The sequence below is a fragment of the Tupaia chinensis genome, unplaced genomic scaffold (genome assembly GCF_000334495.1).
Source record: "Tupaia chinensis unplaced genomic scaffold, TupChi_1.0 Scaffold138921_1, whole genome shotgun sequence".
Lineage (NCBI taxonomy): Eukaryota > Metazoa > Chordata > Mammalia > Scandentia > Tupaiidae > Tupaia > Tupaia belangeri.
Genome location: NW_006198812.1, coordinates 957,727 through 964,173, shown reverse-complemented (window position 1 = coordinate 964,173; position 6,447 = coordinate 957,727).

Below are 6,447 nucleotides of genomic sequence, written 5' to 3'. Positions count from 1 at the left end.
TCCCTGTGGAAGAAGATTTTATTTTCCCACTCTTTGTAGTCAGGCTTGCACAAGTCAGTGAAATGTAAGCACAAGTGGCCATGTGATTTATGTGTAGAAGCTTTAAAAGTCAATTTATGTTTTGCCTCAATTTCTTTCCCTCTACTCTGTCAACTGGCAATGCCAGCCTATGTTCCGGGATGTATTAGATAATTTGCATTTTCTCCTAAAGATTCCACCCTTCCTGTGATGCTTTGCACCTAAAAGGACTATCTTTCATGGAGAGTGTCAATAAGTTCTCTTGTTGAAGTATATAAATTGGTCATCCTCTGGCTTCTGGTTGGGTTCAACTAAAGAGATGCTGCCATATATATGAGAGCAGGAGGAAAGTGATATTGAGATACTTATTCTCTTATTCCCTTTCAGTTCTCCACTGGCTGGTTTCATTCTCCTACCCAAAACCAGAAGCTCCTGTTGGATGGTACCTACTCTAGGTTTGGGTCAGGGCTGTTGTTAGCTCTGGAAAATGTGTCATCTTTGTTGATGTTCCTTACTTTTACCTTAACCTTTGCAAATAGTCCCTTTATTAGACTCTCCTCAATTACTTATTTGAGTATGTCATCTGTTTCCCAACAGAACCCTAACAAATACACAAAGGACAATGACTATGAGCAGAAGTTCCCCCATCCCACCACCAGCGTTGATTACATAGAATGAACACTGAGATTTCTGAGTTGTTACCACAGCAAAATCTTACCTATTCTGACTAATACACAGCATTTCTAATTTCTTACAATACATCAATATTTTAACTAGCAGTTAATATCATAATCAGTATGGAGCTTAATAAAAATATACATACTCAGGTTCTAGTCTTGTAGAGTCTAACTCATTAAGTCTTTGGAGGCCCAGGCTTTTTGTTTGTTTGTGTGTTTGTTTGTTTCATTTTGTTTTCATTTGTTATAGGGCACATCAGTGCATTTGTGAGAGAGAGAAAGTGAGAAAGTACCTCTTGGGTGCAGGCATGCTGTAATCTCTTCTCCATTCTCCTCCCAGATTTTGGGTGTACACACACACATACACACACACACACACACACACACATACACACTCACACAAACACACCTTTGGAGTGCTTCTCAAGCCACTGGGTCTGAGACTTGAACAATGAAGTCAGCCATGTGGGATCCAGACATCCCAAGCACAACCACACCCCTGGCTGCCCCCTTTGTATTTTTAATAAGTTTTGAAGATTTGGGGCTATGGTTTGAATGTGTTCCCCAAAAATTCATGTGTTGAAATTTGGAGGAGCTGGGTGATGATGTGGTGGTAAAACTTAACACTGTGTAAGGTTGAGGTTTGTGTTCGTGTCCACATACCTCCATGAGTAAGCTGGTGCGTGTATATCCAAGATTCAGGACAGGCTGATGATGGAGGTGGACAGTGACTTCAAGATATCTGAGAATGCTGTCTCTGTTTCTATATCTCTCCTGTCTCTCTCACTCATGGATGAAACAAATTAACTTTAAAAATTGGTAAAAGTGGTAAATTTCAAAAAGAAAAAACAAATTCAGTTGTTAGTACATGCTATTGAGAGGGTGGAAATGGAAGCGGACTGTAGTATTAAGAGGTGGAGTTTTGGGGAAGAAAGGTTATCAAAGAAGGCCCCCCTGTGATTGAATACTGGTGGCTTTATCAGAAGAGGGAGAGAGGTCAGAGCTGACACATATTCTTGCCCTCTCACCATATAATATACTGCACTGCCTCGGTGTTCTGCAGAGAATCCCCACCAGCAAGAACACCCTCACCAATTGTGGCCCCTTGACCTTGGGCATCCAGAATTTCAGGCTAAATAAAAGTACTCTTTATAAATTACCCAGTCTGTGGTATTCAGTGGTAGCAACAGAAAAATGGACTGAAGCAATTTCCAATATAAAGACTATTTCTCACATTGGCCTCTTTCTCAGTTATGTTTTATGTCTCTCACCAGAGAGAGAGAGAGAGAGAGAGAGAGAAATCACCTCCAGGGTGATGGCCATGTCCCAATCCCTTCTCCTCCATTTTTCTCTCAGGATTTTGGGCACACATGCACATGTGCCTGGTGTGAGTTTCAAGTCGTGGGTCTGGGACTCAAACCACAGTTGACTGTGTGGGAGTCCAGGATCTTAACCACTATGCCACCTAATGGCCCCATGTTTTATGACTTTTAGTCAGTTTCTCCAGAGAAACAGAACCCATAGTATAGGATGTGTGTCTGTGTAAGTGCCCATGTATATATTTTAAGGAATTTGCTCATGTGATTATGGAAGCTGACAACTCCAAAATCTGCAGTATAAGTCCAAAGGCTGTCTGATTCCTCTCTTGCTTTTGTTTTATGCAGCCCTTCAACTGATTGAAGGAGATCTACCGCATTATGGAGTAGAGCCACCCATATCTGCTTAGCTCAGAATGCACTAATTTATATGTTAATCTCATCCAGAAACACCCTCACAGAAACATTCAGAACAATGCTTAGCCACGTATCTAGGCACCATGGCCCAACCCAACTGACACGTAAATTAACCATCACAAGGGATTATGCAACAAATGGACAGGGTCAAGTGCAAAGTGTTGGATGAAATGATAACTATTCATTGGTGGTAATGTTAAGAAAACAAAATCAGATACACATCAGTATCTGTCAGTGTCAGTCACATTAGACACTGATTAAAACTTAAAATGTCTAGATTTTATATATATGTACTTTTATATGTATGTAGTTACATATGCAATGTGTAAATTATGTGTGTGAATTTTATATACATGTAATATATAAATGTTCTATGTGTGTGTTATATATGAAATTGTGCTACATATTGCAATCCCTTATAATCCATATAGAACAACTCTGTGTAGTTAAATCAGACCTAGTTTGAGCCCTGACTTCACCCCTTATTTGCTGTATTTGGACAGGCTCTTGAATTTTGGTATTTTTATTTATAAAATTTTTTCTTTGGGACCATCAGGTGGCATGGTGGTCAAGGTGTTGGATACTCCCACATGGCTGACCATGGTTCAAGTCCTGGACCTAGTTGCTTGCTTTCTCACTCTCTCTCTGGTCAAATTAAAATAAAATGAATGAATAAATAAAATAATGTTTTCTTTAATATGAGAACTAAATTAGAAAATGTATCTAAAGTACTTAGTATAGTACCTGAAACATAATAGATGCTTAATATTGGTATTATTAAATACATATCTTCAGAAAAGACTGAATGCACATTTGTGTTTCAGTGTGTAATCATATGAAAAGCGATATACTGCTGTGAAATCTTAGATACGTTTTCTTTGAAAGCTTGGGGAATGGTGGTAATGTAGCTCATCACTGCAGACTTCTATGCAGCATGCACGCACCAGAGAAGGGTTCCTGGAAGTGACAGGGAGTAAGGAGTTTGGCTAGGTGGGTGGGAGAACAGCTCAGATGTCTCAGCATTCATGGACCTCGTGTCTGCAAAGAGTTTCAGATTCAGAAGAGTTGTATGGCTGTATTGGCAAAGAACCCTTCTCTTTTCTAACTAAGTGCAAATGACTCAGTCCTAACCTTAATGAGAAAAGTGAGAAAGGCAGTGTCCTAGCGTTGGAAGAAAAGTCTATGTACACTGTCTTCCACCTTCCAGCACTCAATACTGTGAAATAGCGTACAAATCTAAGCTTTTCTTTGTTGCAGGACAGGGAAACTGATGTTGTTGAACCAGACATGTCTTTTCACACCAGGAAGGGGACAGGGAGATTGATTAGCAGCAATTGTGTAGCTTTTATAGATAGAAATGGCCAGAGCCAACCATGTGCTCTCCTGGATCATGTTCTTGACCTTTGCCTCTCTATTTTAGTTACTTGCAAAACTTCTTATGGGTACCTACAAATTCTGTGATTGTTAAATTGATTTAATTCCATACTGCTTAAAAGATTCTGCACGCAAAGCAGCAGTCTTGAGATTTTGGGGGGTAAAATCCCATAGCTTCCTATAGCGTTGTGCTGCAGCCAATAACCGATTTCCTCTTTGTGCGATACTCCTAACTCTTTTTACTCTGTATTTTCTTAGCTTTGCAGATTATCTGGGTCCTAGGACACTGACATCCAAAGGTTCTGGTGAGAACTACTTTGTATCTCTTGATTGTCTGTAATTTAAATGCATCCACAAAACTTGATCAGATTTTTCAGAAATACTCCTCTTTTTCATGTTTTCATGCTCTTAAAAATAAGAACACAAAACAATGACCACATGAAATTGCTACAAGAGAATGTCAGTCAGCTGTAAATATTTCACAACTATACACTATTCTCTCACACTTTTAGAAGGGAACTGATTATATTTTTGAGAGAAACTTCCTTCTAGAAGCATCAACACCTCAGGTTTGCTCTTATTGCCGTCAGGGCAGGGGTGGTCTTTCTTTTGGTTTGTCCTTTCCTCTTCTACTCAATCCTTCAAAAAGATAATGTGAGACAAGCAAACAAAAGTTGGAGAGCCAATTGGGATGGCAAGGAAGTCAGGAGGAGTTTGCTTCACCAACCACATGGTCTAGCATTTGGATTTTATGAGACAAAATAGAGTAAGATTATATTATCTTTTTTTAATGTATTTTATAAATTCAATCAGTATACATCACTTAGCTTGTAAAGTAAATTTACACAGCATGAATACACTTCACACCAGTCCAGTTGAGAATACATGTTATCATCAACAGATAAGAATCCATTTCTGTGTTCCATAAATTTCTTGCCTGTCTATTTTTCTCCTTAATTTCTTTCCTCATAAGCTTTTCCACCACTATGATTCTGTGAACTCCGTATGTAAACAAGGATCTTATTCTTGTCAAATGAGGATTACATAAAAAGTTATTTTAATTATTTAAAAAGTTATTCTATCCAAGGTGTAGGGTGATCCTTTAATGGGACACAATTGTATCCCTCTTTTGAAAAACTATTTATTTATTGACATTTTAAAAATAAAGATTATTTTAAATGTTGATATGCAATGTCTTACAAGGTTATCATTTTTTACACTTCTAGTGTAGTGAAAACCATATAATATACAATCTACTATGTTAATCATTTTAAAGCATACAGCTCCATATGTTAAGTATATTCATTTTGTGAGTCAAATCTTCAGAGCTTTCACATTTTGTAAAACTAAAGTCTATACCCACTAAACTCCATTCTTTTCTTTCCCAGCACCCATTAACTACTCACCCACCCCCTGTTTCTATTAGGTTGCATTTTTGCATAGAAAAATGCATCATGACTTTCTTTTTTTTTTGCATTTTTTTATTATTATTATCATAATCTTCTTTATATTACATTGGGTTACATATAACTTTACAGTGTATTACATTGCTTTTTCAAAAGGGAATGCCATGCATGTCAGTCAATATAGAGACATTAATCTCTCCACTTCATCATTCAATATCTTTTCTATGTTTTTTCCAATCATTATTATTCTAATTGTTTTTTAAAACAGTTAATCACTATTTCCCATTTTGCTTCTAAAAAGACTACCCATCATGAAATACTTCTCAGACCAATCCAGTTGAGAATACTATACATGTCATCACCAACAGGTAATAAGCCATATCTGTTTCTCACTAACGTCCTGCCTCTCTATTGTTCTCTTGCTATCTTTCTCTATCCTCTTCTCCTCACCCCTCAGTTCCACACTGTCCTATTCTCATTAAGTACCTTCATTGCTTTTATGTCCTCCAATTTTTTGCTCTCTACCATAGAGTGCGGATAGTCGGTATATATTGAGTGGATACATACAGTATCTTTCTTTCATAGCCTGGCTTACTTCACTCAGCAATAGATCCTCCATATCTGACCACTTTCTATCAAATGCCAGGGTCTTGTTATTTTTTATGGCTGAGTAGTATTCCATAGAGTATATATACCACACTTTTCCAATCCATTCATCAGTTTGTGGACATTTAGGTTGGTTCCATGTCTTGGCAATTGTGAATAATGCTGCAATAAACATGGATGTGCAAGCACTTTTCTGACTGAGCGTTCTCCTGTCTTTTGGGTAAATACCCAGAAGTGGGATTGCTGGATCAAATGGTAGTTCTATTTGTAGATCTTTGAGGAACCTCCATATTGTTCTCCACAGTGGTTGAACTAGTTTACATTCCCACCAACAGTGTAGGAGGGTTCCCTTTTCACCACATCCCCGCCAACACTTATCACTTTTTATATTCTTAATCTTTGCCATTCTGACAGGGGTTAGGTGGTATCTCATTGTGGTTTTTATCTGCATCTCCCTTATGATGAGGGATGTTGAGCATTTCCTCATATGCTTTTTGGATGTTCGTATGTCTTCCTTAGAGAGATTTTTGTTCAGCTCATTTTCCCATCTTTTAATCGGGTTAATCATTTTTTTTCGCATAAGGCACTTGAGTTCCCTATGTATTCTAGTTATCAGTCCCTTGTCTGAGGCAT